The following is a 12,758-nucleotide window of genomic DNA, read 5'->3' as shown; positions in this document are numbered from 1 at the left end:
TCCCTGACTAAGTAAGCTTCGAGCCCACCTCGCTACACACTTCATTATGCTTTAGTCTAGCTCTGTTTGGATTTTATCACATGCTCAGTGTGTTCTCCCTAAATGTTACTTTTGTTTGTTTTTAGATAAACAGCAGGAGTGTGACTCTTGTTAGGTGCCCCACGGAGATGGAAACTGACTGCCTTGTGACCATAAAGAAGGTAGAAGCAGGAGAGAAGGAAAAGATCTGAGCCTCTGGCCCAAGGCACGGGAACTGTGATTCTCCTCCTGAAAAAGTGCTGTAAGATAGCTGGCTGGGGCCAGCGTAAGCAGAGGGAGAGCTGAATAACCTGAGCAGTGCTAGGTGTGGTTTCTTTCTTTCTTTCCACACATTTCCTTGTGTCTGCATACAGTGGTGGAAAAGACAGTACTGTCATCGCTCTCACAGACTCACATCCAGGCAGCAACATTAGTTTGATTGAAGTGTGATGCTATGACATGAAAACGAGTCTGTTCCCAATCTAGTTCATTCAACTCATACTTTGAAATATCCATAGAATAAAGATCCCTGTACTGGGCATGAGCATTTAGTACTTATGTAGGTGCCTATGTAGGCTGAAAACTGCCACTGAAGTCAAAGTCAAGAGGAATTTTTCTGAGTTAGGATTGGCCCTTCCAGAGTTTTGTTTCTTGTTACCCATTCAAGACTGTGTTCATTGTTTGCTGATCATTGACTTCCTGTCGCCAAATTAACTTTTCCCTTTTTTTGGTAATGAATAGGAGGAGAATATGAGAAGTCTACACATGGCATCTTTTTTTTTTTTTTTTTTTATTTTAGCAGATTAAAAGCAAATCTCATTTCTTCAATAGCTATTTTGGTGTTGCATATCTCAGTTTGCAGTGGAATAGAATAATACCAAAGAAATAAGAATCTGGGTTTATCTTTTTTTGAAAGTTTTGAACAAGTTAAAACAAATCTAAACTGTATTCACAGTAAATGATACTAATTAAAATGTTGAGGCTGCATTTAAAAAGAAATGAAAAGGACTATTTAGAGCCTTATCTTTTGCAATTTGAATGTTTTTTCATGCTCAGCTTTACGTATTCATTGAAGTATTATGCCTTGTACTGTTTCCCTGGTAAATGCAGTTGCTATTTGGCATTTTATGGGGTGTGGTTTAAACAACAGATGGAGTTGATAAATATATAAAAGATAATATAGAATGTTCGAAAATCCCCCAAAATGCTGGTATACACAGATTCAATAGCAGCATTTGGAGTTTCCCCTCTATCTTGCCATTTATCTTCACATAAACCTGATTCCCAATGGGGTCAGCTAAATTAAACAAGTTAAGGTTCTCATAATGCACAAGTGCCTCCACTGCAAATTAACCACTATCTGTACAAAAGACATATTGTGTGTTTGAAACAATATTTGCAACCAGGTTTCTTTTAAAAGTGTTAAAGGGCAGGGAAGTTGGGGGAATGAAGGTCCAGATTGTTAAATGGGGGAGAGAACATGAGGACTGTAGGGGCCAGGCTCCTCACTGCACTGGCCAGTGCTTGGATGAGAGCATACACTGCATCCCTGTAAAAAGTGTAATCTTTGTGCCAGTGTTGAGTCTGCTGTGGAAACCAAGCAGGAGCAAGGCTAGAGTAAGGCAACCAGGTCCCTAGGCACAGCACAACCTGGGGTAGAGGCACAGCCCACACCCTCATTTGGCAAAGCAGTGGCAGGGGAACTCTCAACAGAGGCAGTGGCATGGGGTCACCTCTCCTCTTCTGCCTGGCCAGAAATCCAGGGCTGACAGTACAGTGGGAGCCTGGTACTTACACTCTGACTTCTAGGGCACTTGCTTTGCTTTGGGAAAGCTCACAAAACCAGGGTTTGGGGATTGTTTCTGGTGAGTTTCCCAGTTCTTGTTTCAGAGGAGCAGCCGTGTTCGTCTATAAGCAAGGACTGGCCTGTCTCCCAAGATCTGTGAGAGTGATGGGTCGTCCTTCAGGATAGGTTGTAGATCCTTGATGATGCATTGGAGAAGTTTTAGTTGGGGGTTGAAGATGATGGCTAGTGGCGTTCTGTTATTTTCTTTGTTGGGCCTGTCCTGTAGTAGGTGACTTCTGGGAACTCTTCTGGCTCTGTCAATCTGTTTCTTCACTTCAGCAGGTGGGTATTGTAGTTGTAAGAACGCTTGATAGAGATCTTGTAGGTGTTTGTCTCTATCTGAGGGGTTGGATCTCTACCAAGAGTTCTTACAACTACAGGACAGGCCCAACAAAGAAATAACAGAACGCCACTAGCCATCACCTTCAGCCCCCAACTAAAACTTCTCCAACGCATCATCAAAGATCTGCAACCTATCGTGAAGGACGACCCATCACTCTCACAGATCTTGGGAGACAGGCCAGTCCTTGCTTACAGACAGCCCCCCAACCTGAAGCAAATACTCACCAGCAACCACACACCACACAACAAAAACACTAACCCAGGAATCTATCCTTGCAACAAAGCCCGTTGCCAACTGTGTCCACATATTTATTCAGGGGACACCATCATAGGGCCTCATCACATCAGCCACTCTGTCAGAGGCTTGTTCACCTGCACATCTACCAATGTGATATATGCCATCATGTGCCAGCAATGCCCCTCTGCCATGTACATTGGCCAAACTGGACAGTCTCTACGTAAAAGAATAAATGGACACAGATCAGACGTCAAGAATTATAACATTCAAAAACCAGTCGGAGAACATTTCAATCTCTTTGGTCACTCGATTACAGACCTAAAAGTGGCAATTCTTCAACAAAAAAACTTCAAAAACAGACTCCAAGGAGAGACTGCAGAATTGGAATTAATTTGCAAACTGGATACAATTAACTTAGGCTTGAATAGAGACTGGGAGTGGATGGGTCATTACACAAAGTAAAACTATTTCCCCATGTTTATTTCCCACCCCCCACTGTTCCTCAGACGTTCTTGTCAACCACCTTGATTATCACTACAAAAGGTCTCCCCTCCCCCCTCCCCCCCCGGCTCTCCTGCTGGTAATAGCTCACTTTACCTGATCACTCTCATTACAATGTGTATGGTAACACCCATTGTTTCATGTTCTCTGTGTATATATATCTCCCCACTGTATTTTCCACTGAATGCCCCCAATGAAGTGAGCTGTAGCTCATGAAAGCTTATTCTCAAATAAATTTGTTAGTCTCTAAGATGCCAGAAGTCCTCCTTTTCTTTTTCCAGTTCTTGCTGGTTTTCAGTTAGCTCAGCATACTTTTCCCTTGGTATTCCTATTACTCTCAATTACTTTCAGTCAGGAGAAATAACGTATATGTATGGCAAAACAGTTATATATGAGGTGCAGGAACAGACCCATAATATCCCCTCTGCTGACCTGATCCTTTCTGGGGTGGGTAATGAGCAATTATATGACAATTATACAATTATTTAATAACTACAGAAGAACCCTTGTAATGCATAACCTACGGCACAGCAAATGTATACTTCTAAAAGACTTATATTTTTAAATAGTTATACCTTTTATCTAGTATTTGCTTTAACTGGTTTCACCAGCTGGTCATGATTAGAGTATGGAATAGCTCTAGGAGGAGAGATTGATTAAGACTGGGAATCTTCAGCTTGAAAAAGGGACGACTAAGGGGCATGCGATAAAGGTCTATAAAATCATGACTGGTGTGGAGAAAGTAAATATGGAAGTGTTATTTACTCTTCATAACACAAGGACTAGGGGTCACCAAATGAAATTAATAGGCAGCAGGTTTAAAACAAAAAAAAGGAAGTATTTCTTCACACAACACACAGTTAACCTGTGGAACTCTTTGCCAGAGGATGTTGTGAAAGCCAAGACCATAACAGGGTTCCAATAAGAACTAGACAAGTTCATGGAGGATAGGTCCATGAACAGGGCCAGATTATGACATTCTGAGGCCCTAAGCTATGTCAAGTGTAAGGCCCCATACCATAAAAAATGAATTTATTATTTTCACGGAAAGGACATTGAATATATAAACACAAAAGCTTTATATTTGCATATATACAAAGGTGAAATTGTAAAAATAGAATAATAATCTTTATTTCCAGCAGCCCTCTCTGTCATGATTACATCATGACAGAAATTAATTATAGACAAATTCTTTGAACTAATTTCATATGTAAGTAAAGTAGAAGTAAATGATACAATATAACAAATACAAAATAAAAAAATACAGTAAATAATACAATTTGCTAGAAGAGTTCTTAGGACATTTTTCTTCTCTGTTGGGGCATCTAAATTGTGGAATTCCTTGTCTTAATACATAATGAGACTCTTCGAGGATATAAGATAGCAATAGAGGATATAGGATGAGGGTAACCCACAATCTTAAAGCTCAACTATTAGTTATGTTGATATGAATTACACACAGGTAATAAGCAAATCATCAGAAAATTGTATGCAGGTTGTATTTGTTCAATAAATTGATTTGTTTTGTTTTTATAGAAGGTTATGCTGAATTATCTAATGGTACTAAAATTAGTAACAAAGTTTTTATTGAAACCAGTAAAAAATTAATTTTATATTATTAATATTGAGGTTTATTTATCTATAGAACAACAAATTATATATATATATATATATATATATATATGACAAAAACCTGTGTTATTTCACCAGGATATTTCTGTGCAAGTTAGTGCTATTTTGTCTGTGTTCTCACAGGAAAACAAGAGAGGATATATATATATATAATTTTTTTTAACACCATGAATAAGGAAAATTATCCTTCTTTTCATATGAATAAAGGAAAAAACATGTGATTAATTTTGTTAGAGAAATACAAAGTTTATCCAGACTATATATAAAATATATTTACAAATGTTTATTCCAATTTAATTTTCACTATGAAGCAATGAATTGTTGGGATTTTTCTTTTGCCATACTATAAAATACAATGTGTTATACATATGATATGTGATTTATAAGTCTATATAAGAATTTTTACATAGTATACTATCTATAATAAAATATTATCTTGCACGCTCCAAACCCACCGAGCAGAAAATCTCAGTCTTTTTTTCTAGGCAGGCATCTCTCTTTGTGTTCGCTTCTCTATCCTCTGTCTCCCCCAGGACCACTTATTAATCTTGAGTAAACACCTCGGACACACAGAGTGACAACAAGCTAAATGTGCAAAAGAGAAAGAAAGAATTTACCAGAAAAAGACTGGTAATCTCTAGACAGGCATTGAGGAAAGTGAGAAAAACTAGCCTATATTAAAGCAAATATAATGAATATTATAGGCTTTAATAGCCTATAAATTACATATGCACATAGTGTGAAATAACTTGCTCACCAAGTACACAGAATATTTTGATAAATATGTATATCTTCCTTCACTTCTCTCAAAACTCTCTATTTATCCCTTCAACACTCTCTGATATTTACTGTGAAGGTTCCTGAAACTGATGGAGGGAAACCAACACAAATTTGTCCTCCTCAACATCCACTTGACCCTAGTCCATAAGACAATCACCTGCAAACTCAGTCATGTGAAGCACAGACAGCGCATGAAGCAGAAAGCGGTGTACACTAAAATACACAATCGTACATGTGCACAGAACAAAAGAAGAAAGACCACAGTAACATCTGAATATGAGCTTGGCAGGATTGCTTCGCAACATTGCTGTCTCCGACCTCACATTTTTCCCGATTTTATTTGCAGTGAGATTAAATAAAATAAGTTATGAAGGTGCGGTCAGAATTTTACCAGTAGCATCTGGCCAACAAAATGCTCTCTTAGGAGACTGATAGCAGGCTTACTCATAGAAATACTAATTTTACAAGTGCAATTATCGTTTTTTTTCTTAGCCTCCCACCTGTCAATAATGAACTATTTGTAGGGCTGTTGATTAATTGCAGTTAACTCATGCGATTAACTAAAAACTATTAATCATGATTTTAAAAAATTATTTGCGATTAATCGCAGTTTTAACAATTCTGTTAAACAATAGAATACCAATTGAAGTTCATTAAATATTTTTGGATGTTTTTCTAAATTTTCAAATATACTGATTTCAATTACAACACAATACAAAGTGTACAGTGCTCACTTTATATTATTTTTTATTATCTTTTTATAGTGCAAATATTTGTAACAAAGAAACAATATTTTTCAGTTCACCTAATACAAGTATTGAAGTGCAATCTCTTTATTGTGAAAGCGCAACCTACATTTATAGATTTATTTTGTTATATAACTGCACTCAAAAAACAAAAGAATGTAAAACTTTAGCACCTACAAGTCCACTCAGTCCTACTTCTTGTCCAGCCAATCACTAAGACAAAGAAGTTTATTTACATTTATGGGACATAATGCTGCCCATTTCTTATTTACAGTGTCACCTGAAACTGAGAAAAGGCGTTTGCAAGGCACTTTTGTGCCGGCATTGCAAGGTATTTACATGCCAGATATGCTAAACATTCGTATTCCCCTTTATTCTTTGGCCACCATTCCAGAGGACATGCTTCCATGCTGATAATGCTCATTAAAAAAGAATGCATTAATTAAATTTGTGACTGAACTCCTTGGAGGAGAATTGTATGTCCCCTGCTCTGTTTTACCCACATTCTGCCATATATTTCATGTTATAGCAATCTCAGGTGATGACCCAGCACGTTGTTTGTTTTAAGAACACTTTCACTGCAGATTTGACCAAATGCAAAGAAGATACCAGTGTGAGATTTCTAAAGATAGCTACAGCACTCGACCCAAGGTTTAGGAATCTGAAGCGCCATCCAAAATCTGAGAGAGATGAGGTGTGGAGAATGCTTATAGAAGTCTTAAAAGAGCAACACTCTGATGCGGAAACGAAAGAACTGAACCACCAAAAAAGAAAATCAACCTTCTGCTGGTGGCATCTGACTCAGATGATGAAAATGAATATGTGTCCATCCGCACTGCTTTGAATCATTATCAAGCAGAACCCATCATCAGCATGGATGCATGTCCTCTGGAAGGGTGGTTGAAGCATGAAAGGACATATGAATCTTTAGAGCATCTGGCATGTAAATATCTTGCAATGCCAGCGACAACAGTGCCATACAAACACCTATTGTCACTTTCAGATAATGTTGTAAACAAGAAGCAAGCAGTATTATCTCCTGCAAATGTAAACAAACTTGTTTGTCTGAGTGATTCACTGAACAAGAAGTAGGACTGAGTGGACTTGTAGGCTCTAAAGTTTTACATTGTTTTATTTTTGAGTGCAGTTTTTTTTGGTACATAATTCTACATCTGTAAGTTCAACTTTCATGATAAAGAGATTGCACTACAATACTTGTATGAGGTGAATTGAAAAATACTATTCCTTCTGTTTTTTACTGTGCTAATATTTGTAATAAAAATAATAATATAAAGTGAGCACTGTACACTTTGTATTCTGTGTGGTAACTGAAATAAATACATTTGAAAATGTAGGAAACACCCCAAAATATTTAAATTAATGATATTCTATTATTCTTTAACAGTGCGATTAATCACAATTAATTTTAATCACATGATTAATCGCAATTAATTTTTGGAATCATGCGATTAATCACGATTAATTTTTAATTGCTTGACAGCCCTAGCAATTAGTGAAGGGTAAGGGTAGGGTAAGGGTATTTGTGTAGCCAGATGTGTATTTTTTGGTCATATTTGAATGAAAATGTCTATATTTAGAGAGAATCTTCTTTTTCCCATGTCTTCTTTATTTATCAACTGATTTTGATAAAATTTGAAATGGAGTCAGTTTTTTCTTTTTTAGAGGCCCCTCATATTGTGAGGCCCTAAACTGTAGCTTAGTTATCTTATTCCTTAATCCGGCACTGCCCATGAATGGCTATTAGCCAGGATGGGTGGGGATGATGTCCCTAGCCCCTGTTTGCCAGAAGCTGGGAATGGGCGACAGGGAATGGATCACTTGATGATTACCTGTTCTGTTCATTCCCTCTGGGCACTGGCATTGGCCACTGTCGGAAGACATGATACTGAGCTAGATGGACCTTCGGTCTGACCCAGTATGGCCATTCTTATGTCAATCATTGACAAGCACAGAACTCAGATCTCCAGACTTCCAGTCACATGTTCTATCCACTGGATCACTCCCTCCAGAGTAATACCTGCATTATGATACTTTATCATGATGTAGCTGTGCTCATCTTCATGGTATTGTGATTATGAAAAGAGGAATTTAAAATGCACAAGTGAAAACTTGTCTAAATTATTTTCTTTCTTGACTTTTTCCCCTTTATCCTCTCTCCTCCAGTCTTTGCAAATCTACGTGGCCTGTGAGCATAGAGTAAAACCTTTTTTGTTGTTGCTTGTTACTTATATTCTGCTATGGGCCAAGGGATGCCAGTCACTTTGTTCCCCTAGATGACTAGACAATTTCACAACTCAAGTCCTCAGAAACCTGATGGCTTTAACTGGCATGTGTTGTCTCCCCTTCAATTCTATGTCTGGTTCAGTTTCTGGATGCAATTTTGCATCACTATTCAGAGTACATTCACTGTTCTAACACACTTTCAGAGATGTAGGCTGCAGAGTCAGTCTCTGACATCTCTGGGTTCCCTGTTGCATTGATTATGAATTATACACCTGGAGTGATCATATCCCCTTGAGGGGATCACAAGTGAGGTATCCTGCTATGAAGAGATCTGATTTTCATTCACAGAAGCTATCACGAATCAAAAGTAGTCATCCTGTGTCCATGTCCAAACTGACTGCCTTTATTGATTGAGGTTACTTGAACAGCCCACCCATACCATTTTTTAAAGGTAGGATTTCAGACTGAACCATTGGAATGTGAATGGGCAAGTGTGATATCTCATCTTGTACTGGACCACACAGAAACAGCCACCTCCGTTCTTCGGCTCCACTAACCCCCTTTGTTTTAATAAAGCCTAACTAGTTTTGAATTTTTTCCCCATCCAAAATGTGTATGTAATTCTACTGGCCCAAAGTCTACACTCAGTTACACAGGTTTTGAATCTGGAGTAAATCAATAAAGCTGCTGTGGAATATCAGCCATGTAACTGAAAATGGAATTGGCCCGGTATAGTGCCTGGTGGTGGTTATTTACAAAAGTGTATCTCACTTGATGGAATGTACACAACTCCTTTTATTCCTAATTACTCTTGACGTTTCACCTCTGATACTGAGGTGTGTCAGAGAATAAAAATAAGCCACCTTTGTGCATAAGGTATAAACAGAATCTATTTAAATGTCACTTTGCTCTTACAGCCCCAACAAAAAGTCCCTTAAGATTTAGTTTTCTCAAAAGTCTGTGAACTTTATGCAAGACTCAAGGTGCTGTCATTCCCGTATGATTCATAAGAAATAGTTTCTGTTTACACATGTATATAAACCGCAATAAGTGGAGTTTACAAATAGTTAGAAAGGTGGTAGAGAAATCAAATGTAATAATGAAAGCATTTGGTTTTCCCATAAAAGTACTACAGTGGAACACCTTGGGTATAGAAGGTGTTCATAACTCTGAAATGTTTGTCACTCTGAACAAAACATTATGGTGGTTCTTTCATAAGTTTACAACTGAACATTGACTTAAACAGCTTTGAAAGTTTACTATGCAGAAGAAAAATGCTGCTTCCCTTTATATTTTAGTTTACGTTTAACACAGTACTGTACCGTATTTGCTTTTTTTTTTTTTGGTCACTTTTTTTGTCTCTGTGGCTGCCTGATTGTGTACTTCCAGTTCCAAATGAGGTGTGTAGTTGACTGGTCAGTTTGTAACTCTGGTGTTCATAACTCTGAGGTTTTACTGTAGTTACAAAGTCAGCATCTGAAACTGATGAGCACATTATTAGTAGTAGCATTGCTTCAACAGGGCTCCCACTACACAACCCCTTATTAAGGGGTTTGTAATTCAGCAACATAAATGTGTTGTGGCTCTATCTTGGTGCAAAAGATCTCAGCCAAGAAGTGAGGCTTTTTTTCTTTTGTAAACTAAATTGTAGTAAAGGAATACAAGAAGAGTTTTACCATCTTAAAATTGTCAGAACTGATACAATGGAAGGTTCCCTTGCATAAGGTCTGTAGGACTGTATCCTATTAATGAAGAAATAAAGTACATAACTTTTGGATACTGTTCTGTGATCATACAAATCAAAAACAAATTTGGATCAAAATTAAATTAGTGTGGAGGAAATGGCCTGATTCCAAATGGTTATACTGATGATTTGTCAAAGCAGATTTAAAATAATATTTTCAACAACTTAAAGAAAGAAATACTCCTCTATTCTTGGGGAAAATTGCATGATATTTATAATTGACTCTAACTTCTCAAAAGAATGATCTTCTGGAAATACTGGAAATACTTAAAGAAACAGCACATCCTCATAAGTGTAATTGCATTAGAAATGGGTTCTTTTAAACATTTCTACCCTGTTTTGAAACATGTTAACCCAACAGTGCCTATTGACTTGATGTGAAATCACATGCCTAAAACCTTGTAGAATTCTAATAGTGTAGGGGTTGGTACTTTTGTAAGTCATTCTTTTCTGAGTCAAATGATTTGGGGGTGGAAGAGGTAAGAGAACCTCGAATGATTCCTCCATCTGATCTGAGTGAGACAATATTTATATCGGATTTTAGCTTATTTTTTTGGCTGTGGGCGTGGTGGTTTCTGGAGCTCTTTGAGTTTAGCTACTATTTTTCCCCCCATAGCATTTGGTGAAGTTGATGTCCAAATGCTACAGATAACATACAAGAAATGGATCCAGTCCTGCAAACATTTGTATAATTTTTTTGCAGGATTGGGGTTCACCATAGCTAAAGCCCTAACAAATTCACCATCCATTTTGGCAATTTCACGGTCATAAGATTTTTAAAATAGTTAATTTCATGATTTCAGCTATTTAAATCTGAATTTCATGGTGTTGTAATTGTAGGGGTCCTGACCCAAAAAGTTGTGTGTGGGGGGGTTGCGGTACTGCTACCCTTACTTCTGCGCTGTTGCTGCTGGTGGTCCTGCCTTCAGAGCTGGGCAACTGCAGAGCGGCAGCTGCTGGTCGTGAGCCCAGCTCTGCCAGCAGCAGCGCAGAAGTAAGGATGGTGTGGTATGGTGTTGCCACCCTTACTTCTGCGCTGCTGCCGCAGAGCTGGGCCCTCAGTTAGCAGCCGCCACGCTCCAGCCGCCCACCTCTGCAGGCAGCAGTGCAGAAGTAAGGGTGATATGATGGTATGGTGTTGCCACCTTTACTTCTATGCTGTTGCTGGCGGGGCACTGCCTTCAGAGCTGGGCACCCGGCCAACAGCCGCTGCTCTCTGGCTGCCCACCTCAGAAGGCAGCACAGAAGTAAGGGTGTTAATACCGTGACCCCCCGTAAAGTAACCTTGTGACCCCCCCACAACTCCCTTTTGGGTCAGAATCCCCAATTTGAGAAACGCTGGTCTCCCCCCCTGAAATCTGGATAGTATGAAGTAAAAGCACACAGAAGACCAGATTTCAGGGGGGGAGACACCAGATTTCACGGTCCATAATGCGTTTTTCATTACGTAATTTGTCAGGGCCCTAACTATAGCTAAAGCCAACAACCACTGCACCATGGCCACTGCAACGCGGATACACAGACATTTAGCTATAACCCGATGCTGCAGGGCCAGTTTGGACAAATATTCCAAGGGCAAAACTTTCAGAAGCACCTCAGTGACTTCTCACCTCATGTTGTAATAACAACCACACTCTTTTTTTTTTACAGTAATTTTGAATGATAGTATGGGGACTTACACCGGAAATCATGGCTTACTTTGAACCTCCTACCCTTTCCTCCTTGATGGCTTAAAATAAGTAGACGCTCTTATCAGACTCTTGTAAGGACTTGTAACTTGTCTGCAATAACAAAGTTAACCAGCAACAGCAGTCAGTGCTCAGTGGTTGCATGTGAGTAATGCGCTGACTAAATGAAAACTGTAACGAGAATGAATGAATTATGAATATGCCCAGCACCTTGTCACTTTTACAATAGAAACTGCAGTCATTTTAAGTAGCCTTGTTTTAACCACCCCTTGCCTCTTGAAATAGGGGCCCATTTTAAACCTATTGTGCTGTAATATAGTAATAATAAATTATTCTGTAACCCTGAGGTTCTCAGGACATGAGTTTGATGTGATTTTTGCTGCTTAGTGTATTCCATCTTACTACTTACTAACTTATTACTTAACAGTAAATAAGATTGAAAGTTAATAACAAGTCTGTTTCATAAATGAAAACGTAAACTGTTCAGAGATTGAATAGTAGTTTTAATTTGTGGGCAATCAAATCTTCAAATAGTGGTTGTTCTACTATTTTTGTTTTGTTCTGGTTGTATTTTAACTTTTACAATATGTTCATACAATTGTTCACTAATAAAATGCTTGAAAACCATTTTCCAACTATGAACTCTCCTAAAGTAAGCTGTGTGACATAATTCTTTAAATCTCGCCTAGGGTTCCATGAACAGGAGTGTATAGCTTCAAGTTTTTTATTAAAATGTTTTAAGACTAGTAAGGGGTAAAATAGTGGGTCAATGTGTTAACTCTTCACCTGTGGAGCTATAGGTCTAAATCTCACAATTTATATTTTAAAGTGAAGTGAACTTGGTAGTTTTGTTCCACTCCACAGTGTATTTTAGTTCAGAATACAAAACAACACAATATCAGATATTTGGTACAATAGTCAGCCTTTGGCAAACAAAAGCTTTAAGCCACCATCGTGGCCTCCGTATTTTGAGTTTGGT

At 38.2% G+C, this 12,758-nt stretch overlaps 1 long non-coding RNA gene across 1 annotated transcript in view; it reads left to right on the top strand.

Annotated features, from left to right (window-relative positions):
- The window catches only part of LOC141981679 (uncharacterized), a 29,822-nt gene extending 29,387 nt beyond the window's left edge, over positions 1–435 (top strand). The window contains exon 3 of the long non-coding RNA XR_012637881.1: positions 126–435. This is a non-coding gene — a long non-coding RNA (uncharacterized LOC141981679). The remainder of the gene's footprint in view (positions 1–125) is intronic.
- The last annotated feature ends 12,323 nt before the right edge of the window (positions 436–12,758 follow it).

Source organism: Natator depressus, chromosome 2, assembly GCF_965152275.1.
Source record: "Natator depressus isolate rNatDep1 chromosome 2, rNatDep2.hap1, whole genome shotgun sequence".
Taxonomy (NCBI): Eukaryota; Metazoa; Chordata; order Testudines; family Cheloniidae; genus Natator; species Natator depressus.
The sequence above is the reverse complement of the archived record's forward strand: the minus strand, read 5'-3'. Positions and strand labels throughout refer to the sequence as shown.